Source organism: Zingiber officinale, chromosome 5B (genome assembly GCF_018446385.1).
Source record: "Zingiber officinale cultivar Zhangliang chromosome 5B, Zo_v1.1, whole genome shotgun sequence".
Lineage (NCBI taxonomy): Eukaryota > Viridiplantae > Streptophyta > Magnoliopsida > Zingiberales > Zingiberaceae > Zingiber > Zingiber officinale.
The window spans coordinates 32,030,456-32,049,614 of NC_055995.1; the positions used below are offsets into that span (position 1 = coordinate 32,030,456).

A 19,159-nucleotide genomic window follows, 5' to 3' on the forward strand; every position below is an offset into this window, starting at 1 on the left:
TAAAAGAAATTTAATTTTAATTTTTATTATTATGGAAGATATAATTTAAAGAGAATTAAAATATCTCTTGTAAAAGATCTACAAAGATTAAAGAAAGAGATTAGATCTCTTCCTTATTTGTAGATTGGAGAGATGTTTTATTTTCTCTTTAAAAATTATTCACATGTTGATAAAATTAAAATTATAGAAATTTCCTTTTATCAACCATGAAGAGATTTTAAAGAGAAATTTTATTTTTTAAAATTTCCAGAAACAAATTAGGAAATTTTAATTGTTGATTAAAACTTGTCCAATTTGTTCTCCAATGATGTGGCCGGCCATTGAAGTTTGATTTGGAAAATTTATATTATTTTTCTAAATTAAATCATGTCAAGGAAATTGAGGAAATTTTATTGTAATTAAATTTCCTAATTTGCCTAGGCCAAGGAATATAAAGAAGGGGTGAGGGTGCCTTCATGGGATAACCCTTATTATTTCTCTTCCTCTCTTATTCTTTGGTGTGGCCGGCCAACACCCTTTCCCTCTCTTCTTCTTGTGGTGGCCGAACCTCTCCCTCTCCCTTGGAGCTCCTGTGGTGGCGGCATACTTGGAGAAGAAGAAGAAGAAGGAGAAAAGCTAGCATCTCTTGGAGCTTGGTTAGTGTTTTGATTTTCTTCCTTGGTGAAGCTTCCTCTTTGTTGGCGAACCTAGCTAGGAGGAGAAGAAGGTGATTGGTGGTTTCGCGTCTCGTTGCCCACACAACGCTCGAGGTTAGAAGAGGAATACGGTAGAAGATCAAGAGGTCTTTCTAGAAGGTATAACTAGTAGTTTTTCCTTTTCCGCATCATGCTAGTTATTTATGGAAATAATACCAAATACAAGAGGCTTACGTTCTAGAATTTCGAATATGTTTTTCGAAGTTGTGTTCTTTTGTTTCTTTCTTTTCCTTGTGATTTGATTGTTCTTTTTGGTTAACCTAAAGTTATTTTAGGAAATTAAATATTAGCTTTCTATTAAAGGTTTTGTCTAGTCGGTGGTGGTTGCTCCCATATCCAAGAAGGCCATGTGCCTCGCCACGTCAGTACTGGGAACCTTTTATGGAAATTAATATTTAATGGAATTAATAACTTAAGGAGACTTGGGTCGAACGTGTTAAGTTCCGCATGAGATCCAAGTCAAAACCTAAAAGAACAAATAGATTAAGTTTTGGATCAAACGTGTTAAGTTCCGCAGGCGATCCAAAATTTAATTTAAAAGAACACATGGTAGCTAGGAAAAGGTTCAGACCTTTGTACAAAATTTTTGTACAGTGGAACCTATAGGTTTTCCGAGTAGCAACCAACAGGAATAAGATTTAGTAGATCATTTACATGGAACAATCCATACAAAGAAACCAAAACTCCTAAAACATTCCCTTTATCGTCGTCCTTATTCTTGTTTCTTATTCTTTCATTTTCTATCTTACTTTTCATAGTTTTACTTTACACTTGTCAACCCATTGATTAGTTGTTTAGCTAACTCGCGTTGAGACGTCTTTAGTGGTTATTCCAGTCATTGTGGATACGATATCTTTTATTAATACTTACGACATTTTTGTACACTTGCGAAGAGTTAACAAGTTTTTGGCGTCGTTGCAGGGGACTGCACTATAACATTAGGGATTATCAATTGAGTTAAACTAAACATAACTTTTCTTTTCATTTGCATAGTTGAATCTAATTTTTAGAATTCTAATTTCATAACTTTTTCTTGTATTCCTTTCTACTTCTTACTTGTAGCAAATCTAATTCTGCACTTTTGATTTCTTACATTCTAATCTAATTCTTTCTCTATTTTTCTTATCTTTGATTCAACTTCTTTCTTATTCTTTTATATATATCTTGCAATCTTGTTCTTGTGTATGCGAAGATCTAACTTTGCAGGAGAACTTCTTCCTCTAGATCCTGAGATAGACAGAACATTTCATAGAAGAAAATTCTGCAAAGACGACAAGAAGAACAAGAACATTATATCATGGCTAATAGACCACTAAAGGATTATGCAACACCTTACGCTAGGGGTTTTCGATCTAGTATTTCAAGGCCTTCAGTTGAAGCAAATAATTTTGAGATCAAACTTGCAATTATATCTATGGTGCAGCAAAATCAGTTTGGTGGAGGACCGCATGAAGACCCAAATCAACACTTGGAGGTCTTCTACGAGATATGCGGCACAATGAAGATGAATGGTGTTCCTTCTGAGGTAGTGCGCTTATTACTATTTGGGTTTTCTTTGAGAGATAGAGCTAAGCAATGGTTAAACTCTTTGGCTCCAAATAGCATCACCACATAGGAGCAATGTGAGCAACAATTTCTTGACAAATTCTATCCTCCAAGTAAAATGGCTCATATGAGGAAAATTATTGCAAGTTTCAAACAAGCCGACTCAGAATCTTTATTTGAAGCTTGGGATAGATACAATAGTATGCTCAAACAATGCCCACACCATGGTTTGGAAAGGTGGTTAGTGCTACATACATTTTATAATGGCTTCAATTATCATACAAAGGTGTCTCTTGATTCAACTGCAGGAGGGGCACTTATGAACAAGAGTTTGGATGAAGCCGAAGAAATAATTGAAATCATAGCACAAAATCACCATCAATGGGCTAATGAAAGAAGTGGTGGCTATTCTTGTGTGAACCCAACAACAAAAGCATCAAGGAAGTTTGATGTAGATGCAGTTACTTTATTGGCTGCAAAACTGGATGCTCTCACAAAAAGGTTTGAGAATATGGGAGCTAGCTTAAGTATAGTCAATGTTATTGTTTCTTCTTGTGAAGTATGTGGAAGTTCTAAACATTTAAATGACTCTTGTCTATTGGGAGCTATAACTGCACAAATTAATCAATTGGAACAATGTGATGCAATCATGGGTTTCAGTCAAAAGAAGAACAACCCATACTCGAGTACCTACAACCCTGGATGGAAGAGTCATCCCAATTTCTCTTACAGAAATAACCAAGATTAAGGACCATATATGGGGGCAAGACCTAGTTTTCAATTTGGGCAACAACATTTTCAACAACAACAATCTTCTTAGGGCTTTCCTATGTCTAAAATTGAAAAGATGTTTGAAGAAATTATCTCCAATCAGAATGAAATGAAACAAGATATTTTAAGGCTTACTTAGAGAATGGATTGTCTGATAAACATCAAAAGATTCTGGATAGTTACAACTAGCTTCCTCATCTTCTATAGCACCAACACAACTACCTGGCAAGCCTGATGTTAATCCTATGGAGCACTACAATAGAATTGAGCTTAGGAGCGGACGGACATTGGGAGATCCCCAAGTGACTACTCCAAAAGGGATGCACACTAAAGAAGAGCTTTCTCCTCCAACACAAAATTAGATTCAAGATAATGAGGAGAGTATCACTAAGGTTGAAGAGACTCTTCCACATAACCATCAAAGTATAGCAATCCCTTTTCCTCAAAGACTTATTATGTTAAAGAAGGATGAAGAGTTTGGCAAATTCTTGGAGAAGGTGAAAGAAATATATGTTGAAGTACCACTTATTGATGCAATTCTTCAAATGCCCAAGTTTGCCAAATTCTTGAAGGACATCATGTCGAACAAAAGAAGGAAAGGAGACATAGAGACCATTGCACTTACAGAGGAATGCAGTGCTCTTTTGGAAAAGAACACTTCCCCAAAGTTGAAAGATCCTGGAAGCTTCTATATTCCTTACAATATAGGAACTGAATTTATTGAGAAAGCTTTTTGTGATTTGGGGGCAAGTGTTAGCCTCATTCCTTACTCTATTTGTAATAAATTAGGTCTCAAAAACTTTAAACTTGCTACTATGGCACTGCAACTTGCTGATCACTCCTGCAGGTACCCTATGGGTATTGTTGAAGATGTGTCGGTAGAGGTAGGTGGGAGTATAATTCCCACAGATTTTGTTGTGTTAGACATGGAGGAGGATCCAAAAATCCCTATCATATTGGGAAGACCATTCCTTGCTACATCTGGAGCTATCATAGACGTTAAAAATTATAAACTTTCTTTGGTAATTGATAAGGAACGGTTGGAATATGATTTATCTAATGCCTCTAACCATGTCTCTTCTCTTTTGAATGCTTGTAGCAGGGCAAGCATTTATAAACATGAGGAATGGAACTTCCATCCCCATGGGAGGCCACCAAATAAAGAAAATAATGTGGTGCAAGATGTTGGGAGGAGGCCTCCCAACAAAAATAAAAACTATGTTTGCCCTCCAAGGGCTAGGAAAAGAGAAAGACTGATTAGATTGGTTGAGCTAAAGACCTTAAACAAGCGCTTCTTGGGAGGCAACCCAAGGGTTCTTTTTAGTTAGTTTTATTCCATGTTTCTATTTTTCATTAGTAGTATTTTTACTTTGATTTTGCTTTGTTTTCAGGTTGAAATTTCACTTTCATGAGCTGGCCATGATTTCTTCATGGGCATGAAAGTATTGGAGAAGCAATAAAGGAGAAGAATCATCAATTGGAGCAAAATAGAGCATGGTCGTGTGCTATACATGGCCAGGCATGTGCTGTAGAGAAGGGAGATGCTCTGGCCGTGTCGACATGACACGACCATGTTGAGCCCCCAAAGAAGAAAAGGTGCATGGTCGTGTCCCAGACACGGCCGTGTGAAGAATCCAGAGGAGGGGAGCTTCTTGGCCATGTCTCACATACGGTCGTGTAAAGGAATCAGTGCAGAAGCATGCACTGGCCGTGTCATCCGACATGGTCGTGTGCTGATTCCAGAGAAGGAAGTTGGTGAGGTCGTGTCCCAGACACGACCGTGCAATGATAGCCGAGGAGAAGAAGGTTATGGCCGTGCCAATTGGCACGGCCGTGTGAGCAAGCCCGAGAGGGAGAAGGGAGGGGGCGTGTAGATCTACACGACCCGTGTGGAGAAAACTATTCAGGCTGTGTCTCCTATACACGGCCAGATTCAAGCCGTGTTCACCACACTCCCCCTCATCTCAACACCCTCTTCTCTCCAAAACTCCTTTCTTCTTCAACCTTTTCTCCAAAGCTTCTCAGATCTAGGTCTAAAACTCTTTCTTTTCCACAAACTTCATCTAGATCTAGATTCCTAGACTCAAGATCTCCACTTTCATAACTCTAAGATCTTATTCTTCAAGATCTCTTTCTTCAAGATCTAGTTTCTCCAACCATAAATTTTCCCCACTCAAACTTGACAATATGTCCAACCTTTTGAAGAGACTTCTCAAGGGGGGTGGTGGATCTAGTGGAGACAAAGGGAAGGAGCCAACCAAAGATAAAGGGAAACAACCGGTGAAAGGCAAAGGAAAGAGGACCTCACGCGACGAAGGTAATGACAATAAATTCAATATCGTGTTTAGAAATGATGATCAAATAACTAGATTTGCAATTCTTGTCAATAGAAAGATCGTGTGTACTAGGTATATGGACCCAACCGTTTTAGATATGATTAGAATTAGAGATGATATAGATTGGATGATTGGGTTCCTGGATTGGAGTGATATTTTGTACACACATCTACCTATTTATCCTCGCCTTGTTTTGGAGTTTCTAAGTTCACTAGATGTCCATTTTGCCAATGAGGATGATTATGTTGGAAAGGTAACTTTTAGATTAATGAATCAAGAATTTCAACAGACATTTTGTGACTTTAACACTTGTTTTAGATTATCTTCCGGTAGATCTCAGAGGTTTGATTCTAGGTTTAATTGGAACAAGTTTTAGAGTTCGATCACCAGATTAGATCAACCCTATGAGCCCTCTAGAGCCAAGGCTTCTCACATGCAAAACCCTGTTTTTAGATATCTACATCGAGTCATGAGAAAAACTATTTTTGGTAGAGGGGAGAGTGATGGAGTCGTTAAAAAAGTATAACTTTATTCTCTATGGGCTATGTTACATAAGGTTGATTTTGACTCCGATTTTCATTTTTTGCAAACCTTAGTGAGAGTTGCAAGGGCATCTTCAGGATCAATAGTTCTTGGTGGTTTGATTACTCAAATAGCCATTAACTTGGAACTTGATTTGGATGAGTTGGAAGTTATTCATGGCAATGATATGATCGAAATGGATGCATGTCTTGCTATGAAGATGATTGTTCGGGATGAGAATGGTTTTACATTTCCTAGGAGGAATGGTTTTCCTTTACCTCTTCCTTGTCCCGAACGAACTTCCGTTCACAACCCGGCTAATTGGGTAATCGCTGATTTAGACCCCGAAAATGTTCCTTCCATATCCAGAAACACAGAGCCACACATTGAGCCCTCGACATCTGGATACCCGCAACCCTCCGGTCATCCAAATCCTGCTAGGCATTCTTTTGCCTATGGTACGGGTCCCTCCAAATTTGACTTCTCAGATTTTCGTGCATCTCTAGAATCACTTCATAAGAAGCAAAATTCCCAATGAGAAATGTTGGAAGGTCGCTTATCTTTATCAAATGACCAGTTTAGAGAGGTACAAAATCATTTTCAATTCATGAGGAATTTTCAAGGTCAAGTGGCTGAATTTGTCCAGGATTATGATACGGATCAAGCTAGAATGAGAGATTTTATGCAGAGCATGAGTGTCACTAGCCAACAAGTTGATGCTTTGTTTGAGTATCATATAATCCTGAGCAAAACTCCAGGTTTTCCTAGTTTTCCCATTGGCCAACCACGTCGTATGCCTCCTTTCCCTCGTCCACCTCCACCTCCTCCACCATATTGATTTCATCGGGACGATGAAAAGTTTAAGTCTGGGGGGGTGTCGAACCTGATTTTTCTTTATGCATTCTAGTTTTCAATTTTTGCTTGTTTTCTGCATGTTTAGTTTTTGTTTTGCATTTGTTCTTGGTTTGATTGCTTGATTTTTGATAGTCACTTGACTGTCTTTTGAAAACCTTGTGGCATACATCTTAAGAATATCAAAACTTCACTTTTATATTTTCTTGTCTTCAAGATTAAATGTTAGCACGTTCATTATCTAGATTCATGATGTTTAAATGATGCTAGTAGTATGCTTAATAAACTTCTTTTCTCTATCTTGAGTAGCATAAAATAAGCTAAGTATCATATGGAGATGAGTTTTAGTCTTGGCTTGACCTTAAGGATCTTATCTTCACTACACCCATACTTGATGCTTGAATGGTTGATATCATTGAAATAGTCATGATTCATCTTGTTTGTTTAATACTTGGTTTCCATGGTGATTTCTCAAACTTCATTTTGGTTACTGGATGAAGCTCAACTCATGTAAGCTTATTTGGAAAAATCAAAATATCCCAACATTTATGCTTCTCTTGAGGTTTGCACAATGCAAATACTCATGTAAGCTCATGTAAATAAATTTGTAAATAAGATTTACACAATGCAAATACTTATGAAAAAAAAAAAGTGAAAAAATAGAAAAAATAAATAAATAAGGGATATAAAAAATAGTTGTTGTGAGTGGAATCTAGCTAGTCACCCATTTGAGACCGAGTTAGGATACTGGGGAAATGACTGCTTAACTTCTCCTGAGGTTGAGCATGCCTTTGAGACCTTGGGTTGATTGTGAAATATGAACCAAGTGTGTGGCAAGTAAGTGCCTATTGATAGATCGAATAGTGCGATAGAGGGCGGGTAAATATCGCGTCTTTTTAAAACTTTTCTTTATCTTTTAAAATCAAAGTCGTGCACAGTGGAAAGTAAAAGGGAGACAGATTGTTTACTTCATTTGGAGCCTAGCTCAACTCCTACTCGAAGGCCCGCGGTCCTTGACCGCACCGATGGGCAAACCACTATAACACTTCTTTCCGAAACCTTCGGAAAGAAGTAGATTGTACAGGTACAAAGATGTAAGATAGTAACACTCTACTATCTTATAAAATTAAGTGTAGTAAAAATGAAATATACCGATAATAGAAATTTAAAGGCGGAGCTCGGTCGGACGGAGTAGCTTTGCAAGAATGATGAAAATTCGTAGCACGAGCAGCTTGCAGAGGGGAACTTGAATGGATAAGAAAGTATTGTACTACCTCAGACTTCGATCCTCGTTTTATAGGTGTACTGAAGGTTCGGTCGACCGATCCCACTATTCGATCGACCAAACCCGCTCCCTTCCTTCCCGGCTGGAGTCTGACGTGGGCTCAATCTTCTGCATTAACTGCCATTTAATGGTTCGGTCGACCGAACCAACTTTTCGGTCGACCGAACAAACTTATTCCTTGTTCGTTGAAATCTACTGAGATCTTTATTTATTTCACCATTAATGCTGATTGGATCAGTCGACCAATCTCCGGGTTCGGTCGACCGATCAGCTTCTTTTTCCTTTGTTGCTGAACGGTGCAGATGAACTGGCAGTGCTGAGTCATTACTGTTCGGTCGACCGATCTTACTGTTCGGTCGACCGATCATGCTTTGACCGGACTCTGGTTTGGTCTGTTTTGTGTTTATTACAGCTTTGAGTTGACCTGGTTTGGTCGACCGATCCTCTGGTTCGGTCGACCGATCATGTTTGACCTGCAAAAACAGTGTTAGCCAAAATAACCTACAAAACATAGATAAAATTAATAACTGAGGTCTTTGTTAGAGTGTATACTAAAAGCCTAGCTTTTGGTATAAACATTAATCTAGAAATAAGAATCACATTGATCAAATGTCTACATTTATGATAAATGTAGTTGCTCAATTAATTTATATTATAGATAACATGGTGTGTGGTGTTACATACAGAAGATCATGTTATCGGTTCCTTATAAATTATAAACAGTAGCTCACGACCAAGATGGAAAGGAACAAACCATTGGAAGGTCGTAGTGTAATTAGGTATTAGTTTATCTTAACTATATAATTACACTAGTACACTTAGAGTGTATTGAGTAGGACCATTTGAGGTCGTTCCTTTTATACTGACTTTATAAAAGAATAAAGACCTCAGTTATTATGGAAGTGTATGCTCTTAATCCTAATATAATAACAAGCACATATATTTGATATTTATTTCTTTAATTTATCAATGGGTGAGATTTAGTTCGATAAATCAATAAACCCGATAAGTTGGGAAATGGTATCACTTATAGTGTGTGTTGTTGATTATAGAAGGAAACTGTGTCCTAGAGATACTAGGTTGATAATGTCCTCAAGAGGAGCTCATAAGGATTGTCATGTTAAACCCTGCAGGTGGACTTAGTCCGACATGATAATAAGGTTGAGTGGTACTACTCTTGGACTTAGATATTAATTAAATGAGTTGTCAGTAACTCACTTAATTAGTGGACATTCGATATCTTAAACACAGGGAGACTAACACTCATAATAAGAAGGAGCCCAAAATGTAATTTGGGATTGGTGCGGAGTTCAATAATAGTTCTTTAGTGGAATGAATTATTATTGATGAAATTAAGTTGTGTGTTGGGGCGAACATGCGTAATTTCATCGGGAGACCAAAACCAATTCCTCCTCTCGGTCCCTATCGTAGCCTCTAGTATATAGAGATTTATACCCACCGATACCCACCTTCTTACCCATCCAATGGGGCCGGCCAAGCTAGCTTGGAACCCAAGCTAGGGCGCCAAGTAGGTGGCCGGCCAAAGCTTGGGTCCCTTGTGGCCGACCACTAGAATATTTAAAAGGATTTTATTAAAATTATTTCTTATGTGGATATCATGATTTTAAAGAGAGTTTAAAAATTAAAATTTCCTTTTATAGCTTTCTACAAAAGATTAAGAGAAGAGATTAATCTCTTTCCTTATTTGTAGTTTAAAAGGATGGTTTTAATTTTGGTAAAACTTTCCTTATTTGTAAATCATCTACATGTTTAAAGAGAGTTTAAAATTTGAAATCTTTCCTTATTTGTTGATTAAAGGAGGATTTTAAATTTTAAGAAAACTTTCCTTTTAACCATGTTCATGATTTAAAAGAAAGTTTAAAATTAATAATTCTCTTTATTAGTTTCTACAAAAGATTGAGAAAAGATTTGATATCTTTCCTTATTTGTAGATTAAAAGAGATTTTAATTTTAGAGATAACTTTCTTTTTATCCACATGTTTAAAAGAAAGATTTTAATTTATTAAATTTCCTTTTAAACCAATCATGAAGGGATTAAATTATTGAAGAAATTTTATAAATTTCTGAGACAAATTAGGAAGTTTTAATTAATTAAAACTCTCCTTGTTTGTAGCTTTGGTGTGGCCAAATAGAATTGAGAAAGAAAATTATTTTTAATTAAATAATTTTTCCTTTTCAATGGAAAAAGAATTAAGGAAATTTTTATTAAATTTTCCTTATTCGCCAAGACCAAGGATTATAAAAGAGGGGGTAGAGAAGGCTTCATGGTGAACAACCTCTATTATTTCTCTCCCTCTTTTCCTTGGTGTTGTGGCCGGCCAACCTCTCTTCCTCTCTTCCTCTTGGTGGTGGCCGAACCTTCTCTATTTGCTTGGAGCTCTTGTGGTGGCCGGATACTACTTGGAGAAGAAGAAGAAGAAGGAGAGAAAGCTTGTATCCCTTGGAGCTTGGTTGGTAGAAAAAGATCTTCATCTTTTGGAAGCTTTGTGCTTGGCCGAAACTTGAAGAAAGGAGAAGAAGGTGCTTTGGTGGATTCTCATCTCGGAAGATCGTTGCCCACACAACGTCCGAGGTTAGAAGAGGAATACGGTAGAAGATCAAGAGGTCTTTCTAAAAGGTATAACTAGTATTTTTTTCTTTCCGCATCATACTAGTTATTTTTGGAAATAATACCAAATACAAGAGGCTTACGATTCTAGTATTTCGAATATGTTTTTCGAAGTAGTGTTCTTTTGTTTTATTTTTCCTTGTGATTTGATTGTTCTTTTCGGTTAACCTAAAGTTATTTTAGGAAATTAAATATTAGATTTCTATAAAAGGTTTTGTCTAGTCGGTGGTGGTTGCTCCCATATCCAAGAAGGTCATGTGCCTCGCCACGTCAGTACTGGGAACCAATTATGGAAATTAATATTTAATGAAATTAATAACTTAAGGTGACTTGGGTCGAACGTGTTAAGTTCCGCAGGAGATCCAAGTCAAAACCTAAAAGAACAAATAGATTAAGTTTTGGATCAAACGTGTTAAGTTCCGCAGGCGATCCAAAATTTAATTTAAAAGAACACATGGTAGCTAGGAAAAGGTTCAGACCTTTGTACAAAATTTTTGTACAGTGGAACCTCTAAGTTTTCCGAGTAGCAACCAACACGGTCGACCGATCCCACTATTCGATCGACCAAACCCGCTCCCTTCCTTCCTGGCTGGAGTCTGACGTGGGCTCAATCTTCTGCATTAACTGCCATTTAATGGTTCGGTCGACCGAACAAACTTATTCCTTGTTCGTTGAAATCTACTGAGATCTTTATTTATTTCACCATTAATGCTGATTGGATCGGTCGACCAATCTCCGGGTTCGGTCGACCGATCAGCTTCTTTTTCCTTTGTTGCTGAACGGTGCTGATGAACTGGCAGTGCTGAGTCATTACTATTCGGTCGACCGATCTTACTGTTCGGTCGACCGATCATGCTTTGACCGGACTCTGGTTTGGTCTGTTTTGTGTTTATTACAGCTTTGAGTTGACCTGGTTTGGTCGACCGATCCTCTGGTTCGGTCGACCGATCATGTTTGACCTGCAAAAACAGTGTTAGCCAAAATAACCTACAAAACATAGATTAGCACGGTAATAAAATGCATGAGTAATATAAAGACATTAGGACTGTCTTGATCTCAACTTGGAAACCTTCCCAGTTTTTTCAATTGGATCAGTGACCTAAGGTTGTTCCCTTCGGGAACCCGACCTCACTGTCGCTCCTATAGTTTGTTTACCTCAACCTACCTGCCAAACTTTGATCCTCCAGATCTAGTTTGTACTTTTCACTCAGCCTAGATTGGCTCCCCAAGACTTTTCTCTTGATCTTCGGTCCTCCAGACCTCTCGATCACACTGCCAAGCTTCGGGTCCCCTCGACCTTCTTGGACTTGCACCTGGGTTCCACGATCTGCTAAGATTTCTCCTACCTAGCCTCCAACTAGGTCTTTCCCTGTTGAGTAAACATCTTGCATACTTAGTCAACATGTTAGATCATAATAAGACTTAACTTGAACCTTTGACAACATCAAAACTTAGGTTTGATTCTAGTGGATCTTGCACCAACAATCTCCCCCTTTTTGATGTTTGGCAACCAAGGTTCAAAGATAAGTTAAAAATATGCAATAATTAAATAAACAAGCAATTTGACTTTTAATTCTCCCCCTGAGTTAAATAACTCCCCCTGAATTCACTATCTCTCCCCCTTTGACACACATCAAAAATAGGGGAAGATTCAAAAACCAAGTATTTTAACCTTAAAGTTTTTCTAAAAATGATTTGAATAAAATTTTAAAAAATTTTACTAAGTAAAGTAATTTTTAAATAAAAATTTTGAAGAATTTTACTAAGTAAAATAATTTTGAAAAAAATTGAAAATTTTGACTAAGTAAAAAAATTTGAAAAGTTATACTAAGTAAAAAAGTTTGAAAAAATATTACTAAGGAAAAAATTTGAAAAATTATACTAAGTAAAAAATTGAATAAAATTTTGAAAAATTTTACTAAGTAAAAATATGAAAAATATACTAAGTAAAAAAAATTTGAATAAAATTTGAAAAATATTGCTAAGTAAAAAAAATATGAAAAATTATACTGAGTAAAAAAATTTCAAAAAAAAATAATTTACTAAGTTAAAAATTTAAAAGCATTTTGGAATATGAGTAAAAACCTTTTGGTTCAAAACATTTGAAAATGATTTTATAAGGAAAACTTTTAAGTGAAAATGATTTTGGCGGGAAGCAATTATTTATTTTAAAAACACATAGAAATTAAAATTTTGTAATTTAAACTTAGAAATTTTGTTCGAAAACTCCCCCTAAAATTGAAAATTTCCTAAAAGTCCAAGCATGGATTAGGAAAACTAAGGAAAATTTGTCCTTATGATGAAATGTTCAACCTTCGTTCAAGGCTAACTACCATAAGATAGTAGCATTAGACTTAGGTTGGTCAATTTGAGTATTTTAATACTAACTAGGTTTTTACTAGGTAGTTAACCCAAATTGATTCATGTATGCTGTTTAAAGACCATATTTATAGCGATGCACTGACATAAACATCTGAAATCTTAGGCTAAGTCCTAAGCATCTCTCCCATTCTAAGTTATCAAACAAGGGATCCTACTATGCTTGTGAGATGCTGGGTCCTAGATCTATAGGATCATGCAATTCTACGGTAGGACCTAGACTACTCTAGAAAAAAAATATTTTGAAAGCCAAAATTTTGAAAGAGAGATTTTTACAAAAATAATTTTTGAAAAATAAACTAAGTAATAATTTCAAAATAAAAGAACCTATTCTATAAAACACAACCCTAATTGTCTTCTTAGATTACTAAATTCTGCTTCAGGTAATGGTTTAGTAAAAATATCTGCCAAGTTAGATTTGGATTCTATATAATTTAGTTCAATATTCCCTTTTGACACATGGTCCCTAATAAAGTGATGTTTAACCTCTATATGTTTAGTTCTAGAATGATGTACTGGATTTTTAGTTAGGTTTATAGAACTTATATTATCAATATAGGTTTTTACATTCTTATAATCTAGATCAAAATCTTTTAATGTATGAGACATCCATAGCAATTGAGCTACGCATTCGCCCATTGCTATGTATTCGGCTTCAGTGGTAGACAAGGCAACACATTGTTGCTTATGGCTAAACCAATTAACTAAAGATGAACCTAGCAATTGACATCCTCCACTTGTACTCTTTCTATCCAACTTACACCCAGCGTAATCCGAATCAGAATATCCGACTAGGTCAAAAATGTGAAGTTCTAGGGTACCAAATTCCTACATTGACAGTTCCTTTTAAATATTTAATAATTCATTTAACCAAGGACAAATGGGACTCTTTCGCACAAGTTTGGTAACGGTCACACATACTAACTGTAAATAAAATTTCGGGTCAGCTTGCAGTTAGGTAAAGTAAACTTCCTATCATGCTTCTATAAAGCTTTAAGTCAACCGATTTACCATTTTCATCATTATCAAGGTTAATATTACTTGCCATAGGAGTTTTAATTTCTTTTGAATTTTTCATACCAAATTTTTTAATAAGATCCTTTGTATATTTAGTTTGATGTACATAGTTACCATCTTTAGTTTGTATAATTTGAAGACCTAAGAAATAATTTAATTCTCCAACTAAACTCATTTCAAATTCATTTTCCATTAAAGTTACAAATTCTTTTAAGAATTTTGAGTTAGTTGAGCCAAATACAATATCGTCAACAAAGACTTGAGCTATAAAAATGTCAGAATTAAAGGTTTTAATAAAAAGTGTAGGATCAATTTGTCCTTCTTTAAACCCTTTTGATTTTAGAAAACTAGACAGTCTTTCATACCAAGCCCTAGGTGCTTGTTTAAGTCCATATAAATCATTTTTTAGCTTAAATACATAGGCTGGGTTTTCTAGATCCTCAAATCCAGGTGGTTGACTAACATAGGCTTCTTCCTTAATGTAGCCATTTAGAAATGTTGATTTAACATACATTTGATATAACTTAAAACCTTTAAAGGGTGCATAGGCTAGCAATATTCTAATTGATTCAAGTCTGGCTACCGGGGCATAAGTCTCGTAGTAATCTAGTCCTTTGACTTGACTGAACCCCTTGGCTACTAGACGAGCTTTATTCCTTAGGATTTCACCTCGTTCGTCTAATTTATTTCTAAATACCCATTTGGTGTCTATAATTGTCTTATCTTTTTGTAACACCCCACCCTCCTCACTACTAGTCTGTGAGGGCGGAGCGCTACTAGACTACTAACTTATCTTAACTAACATTGCACATATGTAATTATCTATACTTAAAACTCTCTAACCACTCAAAACATGCAATTAACTGGCACCGGAAGACTAAATGACTCATCTATACATACTACTCAGACTTATGTTCACAACTAAATCTATACATCAATCTAATCATGCTGAAATATATGTATTAATCTGAACATGCATGCAACCATTATACAACTCAGATAATAGGTCTAATGTGCATAACAATTTAAATGAAAGAATTCTAAATACATGACAATCTTAATAAATTCTTATGCTAAATCTCAAGGCTTCTATAGTCCAGGCATCACACATCCATCCGCACCTCCTTGTCGCCTTCCTTTGCTATAGTTTTTCCTTTCCTTTATCTGCAGTAAGAGGAAATGCAACTATAAGCAAATTGCTTAGTAAGCGCTATCTAACTCACAAAACTCGAATATGCATGTGAATAAAATAAATCTAAAACTGAATGCTTTAAAGGAAATACTACACATGCTCATCTAATAGCAAAAGATACAAGACATGCTGAAATGCTAAACATGTAAATCTTATTTCACTTGTTCAAAACTTATACTTTTATACTTCAGAATAATAAGTTTAACTGAACTGATATATCAGCTGAGCTAAACAGATGCTAGGCTAATGTTGAATCTGAACTGTATTCACGTAACTGATTTGTGAAGTTTTGAAAACTATTTTCATAATAGATAAAAATAATAATCATGCTGTTGATGGGCCCGACAACTGTACTTGCTATGCGCGCATCCCTAACTAGACCCGAGGTAGCTAGTCCCGAATCTAGTAGGGTTTACTAGGTTATCTAAACCTAGGGACGACTATGGGAGCCCAACCCAAGGACAACTAAGAGTCCAGCACAGTGCCACTGATAAAAGTAAAATACTGATTCATAAGCTGATTTATCTTAATTACTTATTCTTTAAATGCCTTGGCATTTTAACGAGCACCTTGTGTGCCAAAATCCCTAAAGTCTTGACTTTGGGAACTACTTAAGGCCTTGGCCTTTTTCTTTCTTTTCTTTATCTTTCTTATACTTGTTAATACCTCTAATAAAAGAATGCTTATTTAAAAACTGAAATGTTTAAACAAATTCTAACTTTGAAATACATAAATAAAAATCTGCATACTATGCTAATCAAAATTCTACATACTATACTAATCAAGATTCTGCATTCTATGCTACACTATTTCTGCATACTATGCAAACATAAATTCTGCACTATAATCTTTTTTTAAAAAAAACTGTACTATAAGTTCCACCAAAAATCTGCACTATAAGTTTCACCAAAAATCTGCATTATAAATTTCACCAAAAATCTGCACTACAAGTTCCACCAAAAATCTGCACTATAAACTTAATTAAAATATGCACTATAAGCTTAATTAAAATCTGCACTATAAGCTTACATAAAAATCTGCACTATAAGTTTAATTAAAATCTGCACTATAGGCTTAATTAAAATCTGCACTATAAATTCCACCAAAAATCTGCACTATAAACTTAATTAAAATCTGCACTATAAGCTTACATAAAAATCTGCACTATAAGCTTAATTAAAATCTGCACTATAGGCTTAATTAAAATCTGCACTATAAGCTTACATAAAAATCTGCATTATAAGTTTAATTAAAATCTGCACTATAAGCTTAATTAAAATCTACACTATAAGCTTAATTAAAATCTACAAATCTAATTAAGCTACTAGAGATCTAATTGGATTTTCCAATGCTAAACCATCAAAAATCTGAAAGTAAAGTTTTCATCCTTAATTTACGTCATCAACATTTGATCATCATCTTTTCTGAATCTAATATTCCCTTAAATTTATGCATTCTCTTCCCATAAATTAATCAATATGATATCTGTCTCATGCTCACTGCATAACAAAACAATTTACTCCTTTCCAAATCTAAATGAACTAAATTTAGTTTCATAGCAGCAGCACCAATCAAACAATAAGGAATAAACTAAACCACATATTCAAATTAATTAAAACCTCTTCTCATCTTCTTTATGAAACTCACGGCAGGAAATCTTCAAAATCATCAATCTTTGCGGCATGCGTCGGAAATCAAGAACACATGAATCCGAAACTACTCTACTGCAGGTGAGGAAGCACTTACCTTGCTTCTTGGACTCACAACCGAACAAGAAAGGCTTCTAGGACCTTGGCCGGTCGCCGGAGACGATGCCCTAACTCCCTTTTGTTTTCTACCCGAGCTCCGCCGTCGCACGCAGAAGAGAAGGAGAGAATGGTTTAGGTCACGGGAAAACAGAGCATCAACTTATCCCTTTTTATAACTTAATATTTCTGTTAACTCCTTAAATAAATTTTTCTATCTTTTCTAAACAGATCCGTCCGCTTAGATTCTTGGTATGCCAAATCCGCCGAAACCTCTGACCGGGTCAGAGGTCGCGGGTTCGATTCCTCAGCCGCCCCTTTAATTCCAATTTATTTTCTGTTTCCTATTAACTATTACTTAAATAAATTTCATTCCCCTTTTTAATCGGAAATGCTCGCTGGGACACTTGGTCATCCGCGCTTTGCTAAATCTTGACCGGGTTAGAGGTTGCGGGTTTGATTCCTCAGCCGCCCCTTTTTATTTCAATTTATTTCCTATTCCTCAACTACTGCTTAAACAGATATTTGGTTCTTCTTTAATCAGCAACGGTTGCTGGTACACTTGGTCAGCCGGATTCGTTTAAGAGTTGGCTCGGCTGGAGGTCTCTAGTTCGAATCTTGGCTTAGACATTATTTTTGTCAAAACTTCTTTCGTTTAGTAAAAATACCAAACGACCTCCAAAAATTGCATAAAAATACTCTAAAAATTTCTAAAAATCTCTAGAATTTTTCTAAAGTATTTGTAAATATTTTTACGTACTATTAGGGCTCGTAATGAGGAATTTTGGGTCGTTACACTTTTGGTGGAGGTACTAAATCCCAAACTTGACTCCTTTCAAATTGATTTAACTCTTCTTGCATTGCAATTATCCAGTCAGGTTCTGTTAATGCATCACCTATGTTTTTAGGTTTAATTTTAGATATTAATTCTATTTGACTTAGATTTCTAAAGGCAGATCTTGTTTGAACTCTCAATTCAGGGTTTCCTATGATTTGGTTAATTGGATGATTAGGGTTAGATTTTATTATTCTTGGATTAGGATTGTCAGATTCTTTAGATTGTGTTAAGTCTTCTTCTTCTTCATGATTAACTAGATGATTAGGATTTGAACCATGTTGATTAATATGATCATTTTCATTAAAGGTTACATTGGTGGTTTTCTCAATTTTCAAAGTAGATTTATTGTAAACTTTATAGGCCCTACTTGTAGACGAATACCCAAGAAAGATTCCTTGGTTAGTTTTTGAAGTAAATTTGCCTAAGCAATCTTTAAGATTTAAAAAGTGAACATTACAACCAAACACCTTAAAATATTTTATGTTAGAAATTTTGTTAAAATAAATTTCATAAGATGGTTTATTTTGATCTTTGTTAATTATAATTCGATTTTGGACATAACAAGCTGTATTAACAGCTTCATCCCAAAAATATTTTGGTATACTATATTCATTTAACATTGTTCGGGCAGCTTCTTGTAGAGTTCCATTCTTACATTCTACTAAGCCATTTTGTTGTGAAGTTTTAGGACACGAGAACTCATGGTGATAACCATTTTCTAGACAAAAATTATTAAAGTTTTAATTTTTGAATTCACCTCCATTATCACTTCTTATTTCCTTAATTTTAATTTCTTTTTCATTTTCTACTTGTTTACAGAAATTTTTAAATGTTTCAAAGGTATCATATTTATTAGGTAAGAATTTTACCCACGTATGTTTAGAGTAGTCATCAATGATTACTAAGCAATAAAGATTTCCATTCAAGGATTTTATTCCATGAGAATCAAATAAATCTAAATGTATTAGGTCAAGTATTCTATTTGCTCTATTTTGATTGGTAAGTTTATGAGTTGATTTAATTTATTTTCCTTGTTGACATGAATTACAAAATTTATCCATAGGATTCCCTAATTTTGGCAAACCTCTTACTAAACCATTTTTGCTTAATTTTAGTAGATTTCTAAAGTGAGTGTGAGCTAATCTCCTATTCCATAACCAAGTTTCATCATCATTTGCTAGAAAACATTTGGGTATTATTTCAGGTAGATGAATGGAGTAAATATTTTTATCTCTAAAGCCTTTTAGTAACATATTAGTTGAGTCATTGTAGCTTTTCAAGCATTCAGAAGACAAAAATTTAACCTTAAATCCTGAATCACAGAGTTGGCTTATACTAAGCAAATTATAATTA

General features: G+C 35.3%; 1 non-coding gene across 1 annotated transcript; it reads right to left on the reverse strand.

The window, feature by feature from the left end:
- Positions 1 to 2,365: 2,365 nt before the first annotated feature.
- LOC121988201 lies at positions 2,366 to 2,471 on the reverse strand. The gene has a single exon (XR_006113938.1). It is a non-coding gene; the product is annotated as a small nucleolar RNA R71 (small nucleolar RNA).
- Between the last annotated feature and the right edge of the window lie 16,688 nt (positions 2,472 to 19,159).